At 42.8% G+C, this 23,462-nt stretch overlaps 1 protein-coding gene across 2 annotated transcripts in view; it reads right to left on the bottom strand.

Annotated features, from left to right (window-relative positions):
• The window catches only part of LOC308080643 (inositol polyphosphate-4-phosphatase type I A-like), a 164,335-nt gene that overhangs the window by 140,457 nt on the left and 416 nt on the right, over window positions 1-23,462 (bottom strand). The window lies entirely within an intron of this gene.

Below are 23,462 nucleotides of genomic sequence, written 5' to 3'. Positions count from 1 at the left end.
CTTTAATAAAACCATAAGCATGAGTGTGTTATAACTGTTGTTTTGTCATGAGGGGAATGTTGGATTTCTGCGTTTGGTTTGTCGACACTGAGTTATATGAACTATAAGGTTCATTTCGTTAGTGGATATGAGTTATATTAACTATACGGTTCATTGTCTCCGCCAGGAGACAAGGCCGAGACTATATGTTTTGCACCCTGTCTGTTTGTCCATCCGTCAGTCCATCCTTCCGTCCGTCCGTCCGTTTTTTCCAGGCCAATTTTTGCAAAACAATTTTTTTGACAGTACTCCTACATAGAGATGCACCGATTGCAAAATCCTTGGCCGATACCGATTACCGTTTTTTTTTTTAAAGTCTGACCTACCGATACCGGTTTTACCGATACCGATATTCTATTTTCTAACTAGATTTTTTTCAGGCTAAGTACAAGTACTTAATTTTGTGTAATTGCCAATACAGAGTACCAATAATAAACCAGGAAAAGAGCACTTATGCCATATCATCATTTTTATTTGTACCATTGCTGTTATGGCTGTCGCTGTTATAGAGCTGCATGATTTTGGCAAAACTTATTATGGGTCCATATTGAGATCAGTTATTGAAATTATTATTTATTAAAAATGGGTTTTTTTAACTAACAAAATCTTATCTTAATGCAAAATTATTTTCTTATTTGAACTAAAAGCAAAAATAAAGAAATAAGGTTTTCCCGTTCAGACACATAGCAGGACATGTCTGCATTTAATTGTTTTCAAGGTGAGACATTTACCTTATGTCACTCTAGTCCAGGGGTCTTCAACAGGGGGTCCGGGACCCCTAGGTGGTCCCCAGAGTTACTACAGGGGGGGCCGCCAAATCTTTGTGTGATATAATTTTTACATTAACCACTAGCATCCCATTTCTGAGGAGGACTAAAGCCAAAAATAGCAGATCTACAAGCTCACAAGCTTGTAGATCTGCTATTTTTGGCAAAGAGGTATATAGGTGTAGAGGGGAAAAAAGAGCAGACCAAGTAAAAATGTCATATGAAGGGGGTCCCTGCTTCATCTCTCTCAGCTCACCTTATGTCACTGTTTTGCCTTGTTTTAACCTCTGACTAAAAATGTTACACTACTCTGTTGCTCAGTGGACTCAGTTAAACTTTCAGACGAGTCTTAACAAGCTTTAATAGGCTACAGCTGGATAGATGAGAAGACGTCTGTAGTAGGCACACGATTAAACCAGCGGTGTCGATGGCTGATATCATGATCACATCACAACGTCTTTTAGAGTTGTTGTTGGAAGCTGTTTACATTTACAGCATTAAGGACTTTTCAGATGGCGCCTAGTAATTTATTTGGAATAAGAGGCAACCCTGCAGGTAGGAGGAGCAGCCAGCCACTGTCTGTATGAGAGAAGTGCGCGCACACACATCGCATCGCGTGCCACACACACACACACACACACACACACACACACACCACCCGTCCATGCCAAAGTTGTCTTTTCAACAGCATATGCAACGAGAGTCAGGGGGTGATTTTTCTTTGCAACTGGCTACAATAAAAGGGATGTTTAAAGGCTATTTTTTTCTGTAGTCTACATCTCTTGCATGGACCATATGAGAAGCCTGGTGACGCACTTACTGCCTTTAAATTCCCCGTGATTGACGAACCGACAGTCACTACATTGACTAGGCTATAGCCTATAACTGTGTGCAACATTATGGAATATAATATATTCCATCTTGTATAGATATTCAATATATGTATCCTTATATTTCAATGGTAATCAGCACCATCTGTGGGCTTCTCTTGCTAATGTTTACTGAGTCGACTCACACGACTTTGATCATCATGCTGTTGCTGCGCAGTGCCAACGCAGTTTCAATTTGACCGGCATAAAATCGGAATTTATGACAGTGGCCGAGCACCGATCCAGCCGGTGTGACCTAAAACCGGCTTTTTTAATTGGTGGCCGATTAATCGGTGCATCTCTACTCCTACATATTTTGTCCAAAAATACACACAATATCTCTATAGTCATTAAACAAAACTGGTCTTTCAGATTTCTCATATTCCATCCTGATTGGCTAAGATCAGACTACTGCCCAAATAAGGATGTCTACCTCACGTTTACGTCATGGTGACATCAACAGATTCGTTTTTTCTTAAACTTAGTGACACAGTCTTGATAATGCACTCTGCCGAAGATTACACAGTCAGCCAGACAGTCAGTGAAGCACAACGGCTTCCTTGGCATCACAGACTTATCAACAGTGTAAACCGAATCCTTGGACTAAACTCCTTTTGCCCACCCGAGCGTCGACAATCGGGGTCTCATCCCACACCCTGAATTGATTTCTACCACACTTATTGATTAAAAAACACACAATAGTTTTGCCCCTTTGAACCGGGTTCCAACCAGCGACCGAAGGTGTGTTCGGACCGGATAAGAGAGAACTAGAATGTGATGTGGACTGTCCCCAGTGGCGCCGTTGATGGAAGCATCTCCCCGGAGCCCAGTGGTGCCACCAATGAAACACAGAGAGACCCTCGAACAAGCAGGACCATGGCAACCACGGGTGGAGGGAAAACTAGAACCAAAACATGTCGTAATTACTGTAGACCCTACGCCAAGAGTAAACAGCAGCGGCCAGGCCTGATCGGTCGAGGAACAGACAAAGTAAAGCGATACTTCAAGGAGTGGGTTCACCCATTAAAGGGCGTTGTTCCCTCCTGGCTACCGGGATACTTCAATAACAGGGGGTGGGCTGACACAGTAAAGGGCGTTGTTCCCTCACTACGGAGATACTGCAAGGGCGGAGCTGACACAGTAACAGGCATCGTTCCCTCTCTACCTCCGTACATCAGGAATGCGACGTGGGTTGACACAGCAAAGAGCATGGTTCCCTACTCCCTACCGAGATGCATCAAGAATACGACATGGGTTGACTCAGCAAAGGGCATCCTCCCTGTCTGGCTATGGAGCAGCAGAGTCATGGTGACCTCGGGCCAAGGGAAACTTAAAATCAGCTTAAGACCTCATCATATCTCCCCTAAACCCTATGCCAAGAGTAAACAGAAGCAGCCAGGCCGGACCAGTCAACTAACTGACACAGTTAAAACGATTTTCTTCAACCTGAATGCCACAGCGTGGAACTTTACTACCCGGGTTTGGGATTCAGCGTCCACATTCTCTAGAGGGGACATTGTGAATGGGGAGAGGACCAGCACCCAGTCCTCCTCCAAACACCCAGAAGATCGTGACGAGGTGCTAGCTCTGCCCGCCATCTCCCTTCCAATCAGCACCTCCGCACCCTCCACCACTTCCATCAACTACAACCCAACCCCCAGTGCCAGGGCTATCACACCTGCCAAGGAACCTGTTGCAGAAAAGGAGCTCCCCACAGCCTCAACGCTTACTCTCAGTGCACCTGTACAAAAGATTGGTCACTCTATGTCGAACGGAAAGCTGGAAACCCCCATTATGACAGCAGTTACGTTTCCTAACAATAGCCCAGAGGAGTTTGAGAGATCATTAAAACCAACCAAATCCCTGAAGGAGGGCAGCGTGCAGGGCCCGGAGCAGAACAGCCAGCACCTTCCAGTAGCGCACAGGGTCTCCAGCAGCATATTCTCCCAGCCCGCCACCTCGGACCCTGGGCCCTTATCCAAAAAGCTGTCCCTAGTCAAGGAGATTCTGGACAACCTGTTGAAGTATGAAGATAACAATGTCTCCATAGCCAGCAGTTTGTACTCCTGCACCTTTAACAAAGATGTGCCCACCAAGATTGCATCGATACCCCACCTCTGGTCCAATAGAACTCATTCTGACCCCCAGTCCAGGCTGAAAAAACCTGCCTTCAACTTGTCTCTTGGAACAACTTCTAATTCATTGTTGAACCGCACAGTGCGGAACTACAGCCGGCTGGGTGATTCACCCTTCTACCCAGGAAAGACTACCTATGGTGGAGCGGCTGCAGCCAGGAGTACCCGGCCACGCCCCAGCAAACTTTACCAGGCCCCCATGAAGAGGCAGATAATAGGCAAGCCTGCCGGGGTCCAGCCCTGTGGGGTAACCAGTGTCGCAGCCAGACGCATGCTACAGTCCCTTAATGTCAGCCCAGCGCTGTGCTAGAAGAATCACTGAGCCATTAGAATGAAGCACTAGAACAGGGTTCTTCAACCTTTTCAGCCCAAGGACCCCCTAGCTGAGAGAGAGATGAAGCCGATCTACAAGCTCACAACGCCTCGCAGCGCGAGGCGTTGTGAGCTTGTAGATCTGCTATTTTTGTCTAAAGTTCTCCTCAGAAAAGGGATGCTAGGTTTCAAATGGTTAAGGTAAAAAAAAAAAAAACTACCAAACTAAGATTTGGCGGACCCCCTGTAGTAACTCTGAGGGCCCCCTAGGGGTCCCGGACCCCCTGTTGAAGACCCCTGCACTCAGAAGAATCACTGTGGTCCCATTAGAATGAAGCACTAGAAGAATCACTGTGGTCCCATTAGAATGAAGCACTAGAAGAATCACTGAGCCTCCCATTAGAATGAAGCACTAGATTCCCGCCGGGGACGCTGTGGGCGCTGGGGGCGTGTCTTCTCCTCCGCGTCATCAGCGCCCATACCCTAAGTGGGGTTGGCGAAAGGGCCTACTCTGTGTGGAGTTTGCATGTTCTCCCCGTGTCTCCTAGGGTAGTTAATACCCTCACAAAAACATGTAGTAATCCTGGTCACTATACCGCCTCCCCCATGACAGCCGGGGCGCCTGATGGAGGGGAAGGGAACTGGTTGGAATAACGTGTTCCTTCCACGCGCTACGTCCAACCAGGGAAACTCCCCCCTGTCAGGTGACAAGAAGGTCAGTTGGCTCTCATACATTGAAGGAAGCATGAGCTCGGCCCTGGCCTCCCTACTGTGGGGGACTGGTGTAATACTGGTGTAGGGCTGGTGTAGCGCCCAGGATCACTTAGGAAATTGGCACCGGGTGAAAAAAAATGGGTTACAAAAATCGCGGGATAAAAAAAATTTGTTAAAAAAAAAAGAATGAAGCACTAGAAGAATCACTGAGCCTCCCATTAGAATGAAGCACTAGAAGAATCACTGAGCCTCCCATTAGAATTAGAATGAAGCACTTGGAACTAATGAAGGTGTCAGATCCAGGCTGACTGTGTGCTCTGTGTCACTCTGAAAAAACAGCAATTAGTCCTAAACAGATAGTGATTCTTTCCCCGTCTAACACTGGGCACTTTAAACGTCTCATCTCTAAGACTTCCACTCTGATATTAGACATCTGCTCTGGCTCTGAGTTATCTTCACTGTCACTAACATAAGTACATCTACAGCCCAGTGTCAATGTTAAAGCATCAAGTGTTTTCATTAGATAAAGCTTCAATAATGTGTCCTTAGTCTATTGGTAATACGTGGGTTTATATTATATAATATATAACTTTTATACAGAGCTTCTTACAAATTGCCAGGCATATTTTACATTTTAATACTATATCAAAAGAACGTTTGACCTGTTCAGGGTCAAACATTCACATTCATTTAAACTGCAGTTTATTTGACATTCCTCTCACAACCAGTCCATGAAGCCGCATAATTACTTTTACCAAACAAGGTCGATTTATTGTCTCCGCCAGGCATGGCAAGAGAGTATGTTTTACCCTCTGTCCGTCCGTCCGTGTGTCCGTCCGTCCGTGTGTCCGTCCGTTAGCAGCTAATCTCTGGCACCGTTGGCCCGGCCGATGCGAAACCGTGCACACACACTCCCTGGATGCCAATTCAGATTGGCCTGTTATAGCACCACCAGGAGGCCACAATAACGTACCTGACCTGGCGGAGACCTCTAGTTTCTTATTTTTTTACCGTGAATAAAAGCATCAACCCGTATGAATGAGGCATCACCAAATGAAATAGTTTGATGTGAAATATAATAAATGCATAATTATAATCAGTCAGCAGCAGTGAATGTTTATGTATGTATGGGTTCAAGTTCTCAGTCACCACGACCAGCCAGCATGTCTTCTATATGGAGCATGTCACGCACCGAAAATAGACGATCTACAAGCCGATCTACAAGCCCACAAGCTGCTTGTGAGCTTGTAGATCGGCTATTTTCAGTCATTAGTGTGTGTGTGTGTGTGTGGGAAGGGGGGGGGGGTCTCCTTTCATGCCATTTCACAAATCTCAGTTTAGGATTCGCCCTGACAAAATGTTGTGAGATTAGATTGTATTTTGCTTCATTCCATGATGTATATTATTGTCTCCACCAGGCCGAAAGGCATGGTGAGAGAGAGTATGTTTTGCCCCCTGTCCGTCCGTGGGTGTGTCCGTCCGTCCTTCTGTCTGTGACCAGCTAATCTCCGCCACCGTTGACCCGGTCGCTGTGAAACTGCCCACACACACTCCCTGGATGCCACAGCAGAACCTCTGCCCCACAGTCATAGCGCCACCATGAGGCCGACTTTTGCAAAACATTTTTTTTGATAATACACCTACAGATTTTGTCCAAAAAACACGCAAATCGATACACAGTATCTCTATAGTCATGTGATCAACACGGATCTGTCCGCTTTTCCATATTCCATCCTGATTGGCTAAGATTGGCTTCCAAAGTTTGCAGGATCGGTTCATTTTGAACAAAATGCCTCAAATCATGAACGCAGCATGCGATTTCCGTGACATTTTCCACGTAGATTCCCACTAGGCCCCGGAAGAAATGCCACCCTTTTCACATTGGCCTCTTATTATAGCGCCACCAGGAGGCCATAATAACCTACCTGACCTGGCGGAGACTTGTGCTCTTTTTCTAGTTCTATGTATGTGTTGTATTTGCCCTCCAGGTGTCGCAGTGTGTGTTATATTTGCCCTCCAGGTTGAATATGTGTGTGTTGTATTTGCCCTGCAGGTGTCAGAGTGTGTGTTGTATTTGCCCTCCAGGTTGAATATGTGTGTGTTGTATTTGCCCTCCAGGTGTCAGAGTGTGTGTTGTATTTGCCCTCCAGGTTGAATATGTGTGTGTTGTATTTGCCCTCCAGGTGTCAGAGTGTGTGTTGTATTTGCCCTCCAGGTTGAATATGTGTGTGTTGTATTTGCCCTGCAGGTGTCAGAGTGTGTGTTCTCTCCCTGTATTTGCCCTCCAGGTTGAATATGTGTGTGTTGTATTTGCCCTGCAGGTGTCAGAGTGTGTGTTCAGCCCCACTGCCGTGGAGCAGAGCCAGCGGCTGTTCCACCTGCGTTACAGCTGTTCCCAGGACCGCTACGTCCGGGTCTCTAACGACAACGAGGAGGTGCAGGGCTGGGAGAGAGGAGTCTGGAGGCAGGAGTCTGTCTTCAGGAAGGTGGAGAGTGACTGGCAGATGGTTGGTTTATTAAACACTGTAACTCTGAGAGTTTTATGAAAGGAACCAAATGGACCCTTACGGGCAGTAGGGCAGTAGGGCAGTAGGGCAGTCACCATTACACGTTTAAGTTGACCATTAATGGTCACTCAAATAATTGCGAGTGTGTTTGGCCATTGAACATTGGAACATAATGAAGCCTTTTAGGCTTCCTAATCACAGGGCCGATATGACAAATAACTGAAACATACAAAGAAATTGACATTTAATCATTTTTTACATGTAAAAAAAAAAGCCGAAATAGCTGATCTACCAGCTTAGTTGTAAGCTGGTAGATCAGCTTACAACGTAGCTATTTCTTTTCAGCTATTTTATAATTTAACTTTTTTTAGTGAATGCACTACTTCATCATACAAGAGTGACAGAGAAAAGTAGTGAAAATAGCTGATCTCGCGAGGCTTCGTGAGCTTGTAGATCAGCTATTTCAACTACTTTAAAGGAGTAGTTCACCCAAAAAATGACTTATTTTCTATCAATTGCACACCCCATGAAGCCTTGAATTCATGATTTAAAAAAAAGTTTTTGTCACATTCGTAAGCTAATAATTTGATTCATGTCTCCTACAGGCTAATGTATCCGGTAGGAGACACAAAGTAGATTATTTGTGTCTCCTACCGGAAATACACCCAGTCATCAAATTATTGGCTTAGGAATGCGACAAAAACAGAAACAAATCCATGAATTCAAGGCTTCATGGGGTGTGCAATTGATAGAAAATAAGTAATTTTTTGGGTGAACTCCTCCTTTAAAATGTTTTTAAAACAATCATAAAAAAGGAAGGGTTTTGGACATGCAAGGTTTGGATCCGACTGCAACATAATAATATTAAATAAGAATGAATATGCCTTTTAAATACATTTATCCACACACATACCTGAGGGCATTCAGTGAGACTGAAATACAATCATACCCAGTTAAATTGGTAGAGGTGGCCAATGACATCTACATCTATGGAGATTTAAATGCTTTGTACATGACGGTGGTCTTGCAGCAAAACTGTTCAAAAGATCCATTTGAACAGACAGACAGCCAGCTGTGCGGTAGAGTTTTTCACTATACAATAGACATGCATGCGTTTTGCTATTTGAATTGAAATAAAGGTTGTTGTTCCTGGACAAAAGACAGATAGTGTTAGCACCACATTCAAGTATCAAAAGAAATAAATATGGTCTTAGACAAAGGACAGACAGTGCGACGCGTTTTGAGCTTGTAGATCGGTTATTTTTGCTACTTTTGTGTGACATAGATTGTGAAGATGGGCATTCATTTAAGAAAAAAGTTAAAATACGGAGATCAGAGGTGTCTGCCCGACAGTATATGCAACGTGTCCCTCTGGAGTGAGTGTGGAAATATAGTGGCCCTCTACATCATCACAGTTGCATCAGCCCTGAATTAGATGGTGAATGACAGTGCTGTGTTTGTGTGCAGACTGTGCAGTCATGTCAGTAGGCTCACATTAGGGGTGGTACGATATGGGTACCTCACGATACGATATGCATCACGATATTAGGCCCACGATAACAATATATATCACGATATCTGAAAATGCCGATATATTGCGATATCACGATATATTGCATGAAATTTCACCAACGATATATCACGGTATCTGAAAATATCGATATATTGCGATATCACGATATATTGCATGAAATTTCACCAACGATATATCACGGTATCTGAAAATATCGATATATTGCGATATCACGATATATTGCATGAAATTTCACCAACGATATATCACGGTATCTGAAAATATCGATATATTGCGATATCACGATATATTGCATGAAAATTCACCAACGATATATCACGATAGTCCTTGTATTCAATTCATAAACACATAAAATAGCACCAAACAGTTCAAAATCATCATTACACAAATACAGAGTAGGAAAAACAACGTATCACAATTTTTTTTTTTTTAATATCGATATTTTTCGGGAGGATATCGATTATTTATCGCGGGAGAAAGTATCGCGATATATCGATATATCGTCCCACCCCTAGCTCACATGCACACAGTTGCATGCATATAGCAGCCCATGCGCTCCGCTGGGACCGTAAGCGCTACTGAACGCTGAACGTGAAAAAAATAAATGCACCATTTTTAACGTGAACGGATCATTTGAACGAATCATTTGAACGGATCATTTGAACGAATCATTTGAACGGATCATTTGAACGGATCATTTGAACGGATAATTGCCGTGAACGAAATCGTTCGTTCACTGAAATGAAGTTTTTTTTTCCCACCACCACTAATGATGGTGCCTCATGGGCCTCGTGGACATGCAAAAGCGTCACTTTTCAGCTACAGTCACCTTTTTGAACCCAAATAGGGCAATTGTTTGACACCTGACCCGAAAGAAAACAACATGTTGTCACCTTTTTCACCTCGGGGCTGTTTGCATGCCTCTAGTCTGTGTTGTTGTTGCATTACGTGCTGTATAGGCCTGACCTCTAGTAGTCGAATAGTCGACTAATTAGTCGAGGGGTGTCTGAGTCGACTGCCAATCTCTTGAATTCATACTGGACTCATACTGAACACAGCAGAAACAAGAGAAACATAAAGGTATTTAACAAACCCTATCACTTACAGCAGTGGTTACTATGGGGACATAACGGTATTTAACAAACCCTATCACTTACAGCAGTGGTTACTATGGGGACATAACGGTATTTAACAAACCCTATCACTTACAGCAGTGGTTACTATGGGGACATAACGGTATTTAACAAACCCTATCACTTACAGCAGTGGTTCCCAAAGCGTTTACCTCCAGGCCCAAAAAGAGAGACATATCCCCAGGACCCAGACTAGTGAAAATAGCAGATCTTCAAACTAATTTCTTCTTAATTCATGTATTATTTTACATTTATTTTTCAATTTTAATATTAATAATTTCTGAAAATCTTTTGAAATAATAATAACAATAATAAAATGTAGGAAATAAAAAAGGGGAGATTTACTCATAAAAATGGGTTCACGACCCAAAGATGGGTCAACTAGTGTTGATTTTGACAGCAAATTTTGATTCAGTTGTAGTCTTTTGAATCAAACGCTGCGACGTGTTGTGAGCTTGTAGATCTGCTATTTTCACCCGATCGCAACCAAACATACTTGTCTTTTAGTTCTACTGGATCTCTTCTCCACTCGTCCCTCACTGACATTTTAGTCTAGTTTTTATTTGTTGACGGAATTGTCAATATAATAAGTCTTAGTTTTAGTCATCGTAGCTTAGTTTTTATTTAGTTTATATTTAGATTTCGTCAGTGAAAAAAGACATTTCTCGTCATAGTTTTAGTCGATGAAATCAACACTGTTCCCACCCAAGCCAGTGCTTGGAGCACCTTTAAAGGTTTCATGACGTTCAGTTTTACCACACATTAAAAGTCTTTGTCATGGTCCTTCAAACGTGTATAGAAAGTTCTAACAAAAAATTCCACTCCATTGATCCATGGCAGGTGTTTTTCTCTCACATTTCTAAAGCCTTTTCAACTGCAATGAAAAAAGAAATCTGCGTTGCCTGCGGGTGTCACTGGTGAGGGATTTTGCCTGTCAATCATCACCTCTGCTCCGCCCCCCCCCAAAGGAAAGGATAGGGGAGGGGAGGGGCGAGGAGGAGAGTGGGCGGGATTAATCGGCTGTGACCTCACTGTCGAAGGGCCAAGCTCAGATTACTTTTCAGCCTAATTATTCAGAAAACCCCAGACCACAGAAAATCCACTGAATGTTCAAAGTTCAGATTTTTTTTAAACCCTCAAAAAAACATAAAAGATCAAAAAAGTGAAAATGAATGTCATAGAACCTTTAAACTTGTAACAACATGCAGCCGTGATCCTTGACTGACAGCAGTGGACTGTGTGTGTGTCCACAACCACTGATTTCAGTGGTTTGGAAGCATGCCGTGCACCCAAAATAAACCATCTACATTCTACAAGCTAATACAAGAACATGCTTTAGTTATTTTAGTATTAAAGAGTATTTGAAGGGGTCAAGCTGACAGTAGAATGCATGTTCACAAGCATTTTCCATCAAACTCCTAATGCTCTCTGATATTTCATGAAGGGAAATGCATTAAAGCCTCAATTCTGCATTTTCTTCAACTGGTTGGATGCATGCAGAGCAACAAGAAGATAGGTTTAGATCAGGGGTCTTCAACAGGGGGTCCGGGACCCCTAGGGGGTCCTCAGAGCTACTATAGGGGGTCCGCCAAATCTTTTTGTGATAGGATTTCGTTTTTTACATTAACCACTTGAACCCTACAATTCCTTTTCTGAGGGGAACATAAGCCAAAAATAGCTGATCTACAAGCTCTCAACGCCTCGCAGCGTGAGGCGTTGAGAGCTTGTAGATCGGCTATTTTTGGCAAAGAAGCTATAGGTGTAGAGGGAAAAAAGAACAGCAAAAAAACTAGTAGGGGGGTCCCTGCTTCATCTCTCTCTCTCAGCTAGGGGGTCCTTGGCCTGAAAACGTTGAAGACCCCTGGTTTAGATCTTTAGAATAATAATAATAATCATGACGGAGGACTCTTTCATTCTGTAGTCACAGATTAGGATTTGGACTGGCTAAATGTTGATGTATCTTCTGTTCCATGTGTCCAGGTGTACCTGGCCCGGACGGAGGGCTCCTCCACGGGGAGCATCATCTGGAAGATGGACTTCTCTCCTGCTGGGATGAAGGTCGGCAGCGTGTCGGTCAGAGCCTCCTGCCAGACCTTCCACTCTGGGAAGGTGACCTGGTGTCTGAGGGCGGGTTCTACGCTCACAGAGTTCTCTGCAGGTACCATGGGCCATGATTATACAACATGTTTATTAACTCATTGACTGACAGAAACAAAACATCGTTTGCTACGCCAGTGCCAGCGAAAACCAGCCTTTTCCTTACCTTTTCAAGTAGTCACAGGATATTTATCTCCAGTGTGATCGAGCCACCGATCGTAGCTAAACACGGAGGGTTTCAACGCGCTTCCGCGAAAAATGTCATCGCAACCCCTCCGTTCGCTTGTTATATAGGCCGTTGAATATAGCATGTCTTGTTATAGGCCGTTGAATATAGCATGTCTTGTTATAGGCCGTTGAATATAGCATGTCTTGTTATAGGCCGTTGAATATAGCATGTCTTGTTATAGGCCGTTGAATATAGCATGTCTCGTCCAAAATGCAGGGGAAAAATAGGAAAGCAAGATACAGCCGTTTCCCCAAATACGCTAACCAGGAAGTGAATGGAAGAGGAAATCTTGGGATCACGTGATCTCCTGGATCTTTGTGTCTGAGCGTGAAATGGTCACTCATGTGTTAGCGAACAGCGCCATCTAGTTGAAAAAACACTGAAAACGCAAAGAGTCGTCAAAGTCGTCCTTGGCAGTGAATTATTTGAACACTGCTTTTCCATTATTTGAATATTCTAAACGATAAACAATAAGACGGTAGTTGCAGCCCTAATGGGTTGACAGTGATGGAATGTATTTGTTTAGTCTCCTGATGGTTTTCCTTTCTCTCGCTCAGATGGGAGAACACACACGTTCTCTAGTATCTAATGGTCACTCACTCACTCACTCACTCACTCACACACTCACACTCACACTCACACTCACACTCACACACACACACACACACTCACACACACACACACACACACACACACACTCACACACACACACACACACACACACACACACACACACACACACACACAGAGAGAGAGAGATGGGAGAACACACACGTTCTCTAGTATCTAATGGTTTTTCTCTCTCTCTCTCAGATGGGAGAACACACACGTTCTCCGGCCTCTCTGGATCTCCTGAGCTGCTCATTGAAGCTCGCCTCAGTGGCGGAGAAGGAGAGTCGTCATGGCAACACGCTCAGCTGTTCAGACAGAGTTTGAAGGAGACTTCGCCGCCGGCAGAGCCGTCGTTTGAAGTCCTGGTACACCTGGAGGACGCCTGACCACACGTTGTGACACCCTGGTACACCTGGAGGACGCCTGACCACACGTTGTGACACCCTGGTACACCTGGAGGACGCCTGACCACACGTTGTGACATCCTCCTACACCCGACAGCAGTGGTTCTCAAACTTTTTCATGTCAAGGACCCCCAAAATTACATGTATTTGGCCGCGGACCCCCATCTCAAATATTTTGTTTCAGGGACCCCCCCGAGAAGCAAAGATTTTGAGTTACAAATGTCCGCTTAAAAATATATATATTCAAAGATTTGCTAAAAAATATCACAATTTTTCAAAAATAGCAGATCTACAAGCTCAGTGCCGCGCTATGAGCTTGTATATCTGCTATTTTTTAATAGCCAAATAAATCTAAAGTGACACAGATGCGTTCCAGGTCCCTGGAACCCCGCTTTGAGAACCACTGGTGGTAATGGTTGATTGGTGCTTATGGTCAGAGCAATGGTCATAATTCACGGCACTGCAGTTAATAAATGATCAGTACTTTACTCTACTAATAAATGATCAGTACTTTACTCTACTACTACAGTTTATCATGAGTGTTGGTGAACCAGGAACAGATGGTTCATCATTTATTATACACTATTAGATATTTTTGTTTTGTTTGTTTTTTTCTTCTTAAAAGGACCAGTTCACCCATTTTCAATCTTATTTTCACATAATATGTAATAGGTCCTCACTTATGCTCGTTATAAGATCTACTCTGTGTCTCATTGTTGGGCTGTGGACAGTTCAGGAACCTGCCTACCAGTGACCTCATCGGTTTGGTCATTTGAACAAGATGTCAGGCTTTTTTGTTTTTTATGAATGCAAGAACGTTGTCCTCTATTCAGCATGTTAACTTTACATGAAGAGAAAAGCTGTAGTTTCTATCTATTAGCTTGGAATCCCCCGTCGATGATGTCACTGGTAGGCAGGTTTCTGAGCTAACCATAGCCCACCAATGAGACGCAGAGTGGTCAGACGGGAATCTTTTCCATCTTATAATGAGCTAAAGTTGTAAATGGGTGAACTGCGCCTTTAAAAGTCTCCAAAAACCTGAGCTTTTGACCGAATGTCAAATTGTCTGAGAGAATGATGTATGAATGCAGTGTATAAATAATAACCTCAATGAAACCATCCATTCAATGTGTGTTGTAATATTATTAGCATCCGTTGTGCATTGTGTGTATTTGTCATGCATGTAAAGAAAAAAAACACTATTTCCCCTTAAGGAGACGAGACGGTCAGTGGATGCTTCCTCCTCCGCTAGTACAGTATCGAGGTCAGATAAATCATTTGATTTGTAGACCTTTATTATAATTTGAATGCATTCACGTGGCAATGCAATGTCACCACTGGAGACTCTCATAAACTGATATTAGAGTTCACTTGGGTTTAGTAGTTTACGGTAATGCCTGTACAATTGGTATAATAAAGATATATATATTTCTTCATTTCTGTGGTTGATTAATAACCACTTGTGCCCTAATATCATACCTTCTGTGTTCATATGATGTCGCCACCCTGCGAAAATAGTCGATCTATAAAACGCGTCTCAAGCTTGTAGATTGGCTGTTTTCGCAATCTTCTTTTACCATTCTTGTCTTTAATGACATGCCCTATTAGATAGGGACACCATGGGTTCAAAGTGGCTAAAATTCTACTTCACTTAAATGTTGGTTTTAATCTGGATTTCTGGAAGATTAAAAAGCATTTATCTTTTTTAAATGCAATTTTCCAAATTTCATATTTAATGTCTCATATACAGTACTGTACAACATGTCTACATCATGGGTCTTCAACACAGGGTCTGGGACCCCTAAGGGGTCCTCAGAGTTACTACAGGGGGTCCGCCATATCTTTGTGTGATGGGGAACATTAGCCGAAAATAGATCTACAAGCTCACAACGCCTTGCGCTGCGAGCTTGTAGATCTGCTATTTTCGGAGAGTTTGTGTAGAGGGGGAAAGAAGATCAGACCAAGTACAGAGTGAAAAGGTCAGGTTTACTAAATATTGAAAGTTTAAAAAGTTAACTGTCTGAAAATACGCATTAGCATGAATCCAGCTATCTATTAAATTATGAAAAAGTGTAATCTGCAGCACAATTTATACAATATGTACGGGGTGTCCCTGCTTCATCTCTCTGCTAAGGGGTCCCTGCTTCATCTCTCTCTCTGCTAAGGGGGTCCCTGCTTCATCTCTCTCTGCTAAGGGGGTCCCTGCTTCATCTCTCTCTGCTAAGGGGGTCCCTGCTTCATCTCTCTCTCAGCTAAGGGGTCCCTGCTTCATCTCTCTCTCAGCTAAGGGGGTCCCTGGCCTGAAAGACCCCTGGTCTACAATGGCTTTGGTTTGTCTCTGACGCCCTCTGTCGGGCCACAGACGGTAGGTACACCCCCTCGCGGTGGGTTATCTTATCTCGGCCCCCCATTGGCCTAAATGCCGGCATCTCTTGAAAGCTGCGACGTGATTGGCCGTTGTCTGCAAAAGCGTCGATCTGATTGGTCCGTTTCCCGCTCGGTAGGCGGAGCAGCAGCGCGACGACGCCGCTCGAGCGATGGACGGAGGAGCCGGACGGGAACAGGAGGCTGAAGCACCGACCGGTAGCCGGGTTTTTAATGATCAATGAAACACATTTAAATACGAAGCATTCGGGAACATTTTCAGCAACGACACATTTGTCATTAATTATACTTTTTATATCATAAACGTCGTTGCAGCGTTTAGTCTTTGTATCGTTTTGTACAGTATTTATAGCAGCTAACCGGTTAGCATCAGGCTAGCATCTTATTGTTGAGGAGCAGGAGGCCTCAGAGAAGCCCCGCCGCTCCGTTTTAACACTCCGCCTCTCAGTGCTCCCTCCGCGGCCTGCTCCCTCACGGCCCGCCGCTAGGAGGAGGAGGAACAATATGAAAAGCAAACGCTTTCTGGCGGCTTTTAGCGACTGAAAACACGTGTTTTCCAGAGGGTCTGTGGAGGCTTTTTATTTATTTATTCAGCGTGTATTGACGTTAAAGAAGCAGACGTTCATTCCTGGGTTGTGGTTCAGCCTCTCATCCTCCTCATCCTCCTCATCCTCACACCAGAGGCTCTTCATCACAAAGAAACATGTCTAATGGAGCAGGGAGCGGGGGGGCGGGGCTGACCTGGGTGGTAAGTTCATTTATTTACTATTTATTGACTTATTTTGTACATTGTCTGAATGTCTGATTATAAACACATGTTTGTATCCTCTAAACCAGCGTGACACCGGTTTAACTTTATTAAGCAGTGTTATACCGCATCAGAGACTAGAGTTAAAGAGACAGACAGACAGACAGAGTGAGACACACAGACAGACAGACAGACAGAGTGAGACACACAGACAGACAGACAGACAGACAGACAGAGTGAGACACACAGACAGACAGACAGACAGACAGAGTGAGACACACAGACAGACAGACAGACAGACAGACAGAGTGAGACACACAGACAGACAGACAGACAGAGTGAGACACACAGACAGACAGACAGACAGAGTGAGACACACAGACAGACAGACAGACAGAGTGAGACACACAGACAGACAGACAGACAGACAGACAGACAGACAGAGTGAGACACACAGACAGACAGACAGACAGACAGAGTGAGACACACAGACAGACAGACAGACAGAGTGAGACACACAGACAGACAGACAGACAGACAGACAGACAGACAGACAGAGTGAGACACACAGACAGACAGACAGACAGACAGAGTGAGACACACAGACAGACAGACAGACAGACAGAGTGAGACACACAGACAGACAGACAGACAGACAGAGTGAGACACACAGACAGACAGACAGACAGAGTGAGACACACAGACAGACAGACAGACAGACAGAGTGAGACACACAGACAGACAGACAGACAGACAGAGTGAGACACACAGACAGACAGACAGACAGAGTGAGACACACAGACAGACAGACAGACAGACAGAGTGAGACACACAGACAGACAGACAGAGTGAGACAGACAGACAGACAGACAGACAGACAGACAGACAGACAGAGTGAGACACACAGACAGACAGACAGACAGAGTGAGACACACAGACAGACAGACAGACAGACAGACAGAGTGAGACAGACAGACAGACAGACAGACAGACAGAGTGAGACAGACAGACAGACAGACAGACAGACAGACAGACAGTGATTGTTCTTCTGGGGGCTTTACATTCTTAAAGCAGTTTGATGTTGTAGAATGTAAATATTAATATATCGCAGCCTAGACCCGGCCGTAACTTGCGCCTCCAAGAGAGCCAGCTCCCTTGGAGGCGTGGGTTCGTATCCCACTCCTGACACTAAATGTAACGTAACGTTTGTGCACACCGAGCTGGACTCGAACCCTGGTCTCTGCAGACCGGCAGGTTAACCAGCAACATCTAAGACAGCCAGGAGTTGCTTGTTACCCGCTGGTCTGCAGAGCTGGAGACCCGGGATCGATTCCAGCTCGGTGTGCAAAAAAGTTACAATAATGTATTAATAGGACTTGGAGTGTTGGGAGAGTTATTAAAGTGTAATAGTGTTATTATAGAGTTATTGGAGTGTAATAACGTGCTATTGTAGATTTATTAGTGCAATAGAGCGTTATTTGAGTTATTAGAGTGTAATAAAGTGTTAGTAGAGTTGTTCCAGTGTAATAGGGGTTATTGAGTATTAGAACGTAAGAATATTGTTTTTACTCCAATGTTTACCAACATTAGCTGCCAGCAACGCTAGAAAACCTGCCAGGTCCGCAGAATAAGTGTAAATAAGTTCCAGTGTGTATGAATAATACATGTGATATCTAGTGTTAGATTCATTCACAGAAACACATTGTCTCCCTGGCTGTGTTTTTATGTTTTTGGTGATGATGGGGCTGAGTGTCCATTTGTTTACGTTCTGTATCACTGATTGAGGCTTTTTAAGCTTTAAATCTCCCCCAGAACTAGTCTAGTCTTTAGTGGTTAGGCTAAGGGGACCCCCAGCGGTCCTTGAGTTGGTTCCACGGGGGTCCCCAGCTAAATTATAGATAGTTCATAGTAGAGCCCGACCGATACATCGGTGGAACCGATACATCGGTCATTTTGGACCCCGATGTTGACATCGGACATCGGTCATTATTTCCACCGATGTTCCGATGTTTTTTTTTTTTTTTCACTTAATTTTTATTAAGTTTTCAAAAACAAAACACATAAAACAAAAAAACAAACAATAGACATCACATATGTTGCCAAACATCATCTTATATAATAATAAAATAAAATAGAAGGAGGGGCACAGGTGCTGTTCAATGTTAATAAATGATAGTATATGAAAACTGTAATTTTTTTGTTTAAAAGGTTTTAGCTCGTTCAATTCTTACAACAATCATTCCGATGTTTTTGTCAATAATATTTTCACTGATTGTGCAATTGCTGCGCAGCTGCGGTAAAGGTGTTTATATTTATTTATGTGAAATCCACAAAGATTGCTCGTTTTTCTCAACAATCTCTCAATAATACTGAGAGGGATAATAATAATGATAATAATAATGAATTGCATTTATATGGCGCTTTTCTAAGTACTCAAACTTACTCAGACTTATCTACCACTACAATGCCTTCTAGAGAGACCAAGCTCAATTAATTAATAAATGATATGAATGACTCGACGCGAGGCTCGTTAATTTATGGATCATGATGCAACTGTTAGGTATATATTTTTATGGGCAATTGGGCATAGGCTACTACAATCTTCTAAGCTACTTGTATATCGCTAAAGAAATATATATTAACGTCTGTCTGAGTGAGACGTTAATTTAACATCTCCACGCTGTTTCTGAGCGGAGGAGTGCGGCTTGGCAGACGCACGGTGAATACCAAAACTCTCGCCCCAAAACACAGTCGCCCTAAAACACAATCGCCCCGGGGAAAATCCCGCGGTATTCACAAACGTAACTTCAGTAAACTATGCCTAAACCTACCTAACCTTATTTCTAAACGTAACCACAGTAAAACTATGTTCTAACCTTATCATCAAACAAATGCAAGAACCGTCGGTCCGCGAAAAAGAATGGGGGTGAGCGTGATTTGGGGCGAGTTTCATTTACTTTCACTTTTCATCAGAGCGGACAAGATGGTCAGTCAGATGAAGCCTAGCCTGCCTTAGCCTCGGTCCCAGCCTCACTTATCTGCGAAAAGAAGAGCCTGGCTAGGGATTCCTCTTACAACTTTGTAAAGCATTACCCTTACCTTGGGCCGTTCATTTTGCTCTCAGCAAGACTTTGTTCATAACTAAAATACAAGGACACAGTTTTGTTGTGCTCAAAGCCTCAAGCCTGTGTGACTCGACGCTCAAGTTGTACAATCCCATAGTTTAGAATGGATCCTATAGTCCGAAGGGACAGTTGTGGGTTTTATTGGTTGTTGTTGGTTGTCAGGGCGATTTCACAACCAATCGATGGACGGGCTCTGCATGAGCACGTCGGTCTGTGACAGCGTCATGTCAATGTAATATGAAAACTAAATCAATTGACCAAAACCAAATCCTAAATTTAGAAGTGCACTACACTCCTTTATATCATTATGTATGAAAATGTTTTCAAAATAGTAGATCTACAAGCTCACAAAGCACTGCATAGCAACATGTTGTGACTTGTGAGCTTGTAGATCTGCTATTTTCAAATAGCCAGTGGTGGAAAAAGTACTAAAATGTTTTACTTAAGTAAAAGTATCAATACTGCAATATAGAAATACTCTGTTACGAGTAAGTCTGAAATTCAAAATGTACTTAAGTGAAAGTATTGGCATCAAATTTCAATCAATTTCAAGTTCTCAAATGTATAAAAATCTTTTGAAAATAGCAGATCTACAAGCTTGCAGATCAGCTAATTTCAAATGGCCCTATATAGGGCTGAAGTGGTTAATGTATGTTTTGTAATAATAATCAAAATATTCAAAGTAACTAATAACTAAAGTTTTCAAATACTTGTAGTGGAGTAAAAGTATAATATTTGCCTCTGAGATGTAGTGGAGTAGAAGTAAAAGTATTGGAAATTGGAAATACTCAAGTGAAGTACAAATACCTCAAAATTGTACTAAGTACAGTAATTTAGTAAATGTACTTAGTTACTTTCCACCACTGCAAATAGCCGAAGTTTAAAAAGGGCTGAAGACTTGTGGTTAATGCATGTTTAGTAATAATATTAATAATTAAAATCTACAAAGTGACTAGTAACTAAAGTTTTCAAATAATTGTATTCATGTTTATTTGTAATAATGTGATTGCATTTTATTTAAATGTTCTCAATCTTATATTCTTAACTTTAATGAAAAAATTAAGTTTATACGTTTTTGAAAATTATTTTTTATTATTTTATTTAATTACAAAATATCGGTCAAAAACATCGGCAATCGGTGGTCCAGGACTCTCAAAATCGGTATCGGCATCGGACCCAAAAATCTGGCATCGGTCGGGCTCTATACAGTATACTCACTGATGTTGTTGTTGGCCCATACGACAACCTATGGCCCTGTAAAAAGGCCAGTCCACACCAATGCAACTCCTTGCTACTCGCAACCATTATCCCCAAATGGCAGTTGCAAGGAGTTGCATTGGTGTGGACTGTGGAAGGGCCTTAAAGAGATAGTTCACCCCAAAATGACTTTTTTTCCTATCGATTAGTCACCCCATGGAGACTTGAATTCATGGCTTTGTTTTAGTTTTTGTCACATTCCTAAGCCAATAATTTGATGACCAGCGGACCGGTAGGCAGAGGATCCGGTAGGAGACACAAAGAGTCTCCTTTGTCTCTCCTACCGGAACCTCTACTGCTCCGCCGGTGAACTTTTTGGGTGAACTATCCCTTTAACCCATTAAGACTTGAGATACGATTCTACAAATGTCCTCTAAATCCTAACAGTTTTCTGAAACACTTATGTTGCTATAATAATCAGTGGTGCTCAAACATTTTCATGCCAAGGACCTGTATATATATATAAATATACACACACACACGATATGTATTTGGCCGCGGACCCCCATCTGAAAATATTTTGTTCCAGGGACCCCCAGAAGCAAAGGTTTGAGTAAAAAATCTTTGCTTTAAAATATATTATATGTTCAAAGATTTGGACACATTTTACAAGCAGATCTACAAGCTCATAGCATGAACTTGTAGATCTGGTATTTTTGAATAGCCAAAGAATAAAATAATGGTTAAAGTGGTTACATAGATTAGTTGCAAGGAGTTGCATTGGTGTGGACTGGCCTTAAAGGAGAGTTCCAGTCATTTTAGGTATGTGTCGCTAATCACTCACCAACATGGTCCTCGGTGTTGCCAGATTCTGTGAGAGAAACAAGCAACCAGCTCCATGTCGTTCTGCATGAACGGCAGCTCATAAGGGACATTCAGTGCATGTTTTAGTGTCAGGACACTGCATAATGAGGATTAGTGGGAAAAAAACGAAATTTTGAGCTGCTAAAATAGGCGTTTTCGTTTATCCACATTTCTCCATTATGCCAGTGGAAGGGGTCTCCACAATGGACAACAGGGACTTCTATGAAAAAAGTCACCTGCCCCTGGTATGTTGGTGAGTGATTAGCAACACATCAAAGCAAATACCTAAAATGACTGGAACTCTCCTTTAACACTATATAGCATTGGTTCTTCAAACCTTTTTTTTATTTATTTCAAGGACCACCATAGCCCTGAAGAGCGTCCAAATGGAACCAACAGAGTTACACACCTGTAAGGGTCCAGTTGGTGCCCAAACCCTTTCCTGCATGTCCTCCCCCCCATGGGACTAAAGGGGATTGTTTGATGTGTCACTGACTCTTACAATGGTGGCGTTAGATCTGGTGCCATTTTCTGATATCTCACACACACACACACACCCCCACACACACACACACACACACCCCCCCACACCCCCCCACACACACACACACACACACACACACACCCCCCCACACCCCCCACACACACACACACACACACACACACACACACACACACACACACACACACACACACACACACACACACACACACACACACACACACACACACACACACACACACACACACACACAGTGACGAGTAAAAGTCCAGAATTCAAAACACACACACACACTCTGTGACGAGTAAAAGTCCAGAATTCAAAATGAACTTGAGTAAAGGTACAAAAGTATTGGCATCAAAATGTACTTAAGGTACTCAAAGTAAAAGTACTCATTGTGCAGAATGTCCCATTTTAAGTTTTCAAATGTATAAAAATCTTTTGAAAATAACCGATCTACAAGCTCACAATGCGATGCATATTTTCAAATGGCCGAAATGTATATAGGGCCTAAGTGGGTAATTTTGTGTTAATTAATAATCAGAACCTACAAAGTAACTAGTAACTAAAGTTTTCAAATAATTGTAGTGGAGTAAAAAGTACAATATTTGCCTCTGAGATGTACGTGGAGTAGAAGCAAAAGTATTGGAAATTGTCAATACTCAAGTCAAGTACAAATACCTCAAAATTGCACTTAAGTACAGCACTTGAGTACACGTACTTAGTTACTTTACACCACTGCACACACTGTATCCCAAGTTGCATAACACCACACACAACAGCTAGCCCTAGAATGTCTGTGATCTTACATACATTTCAAGTATTCCAAATACTTGAAATGTATTTGGAATGCTTGAAATGTATGTAAGATCACAGACATTCTAGGGCTAACACAACAGCTAGACGCTCTTGAAGCAGCACTAGCATTATGTGTGACCTGGACCCTGGTCACACTCAACTCAAAGACACTATATAGTTTTAAATAGCCTACCTTGTCTTTTCCCCCTATTATGTCCCACTTTACCTTATTAAATGACATCTAGTAGTGTTATGTGGGGTTTGTGTCTGACTGATGCTATCCAGCAAAAACATAACAACATCTTACAAAAATACCTTTCTATGATATATCCCATTGGATCTCACTCTATTCTATATTATGCCATACAGTCAGTTTCTAATTTTCGAACTAATTCCATTTCTGTCTGGCTATGAACTGAAGTAGAATGTTCCTAATGTTCCAATAGCCTTGGATCAAGACTATCATAGATGTATGTGATCGATTATGAGAA

This window comes from Gymnoscopelus braueri (genome assembly GCF_963280865.1).
Source record: "Gymnoscopelus braueri genome assembly, chromosome: 24".
Lineage (NCBI taxonomy): Eukaryota > Metazoa > Chordata > Actinopteri > Myctophiformes > Myctophidae > Gymnoscopelus > Gymnoscopelus braueri.
This window is presented reverse-complemented; position numbering and strand designations above follow the sequence as displayed.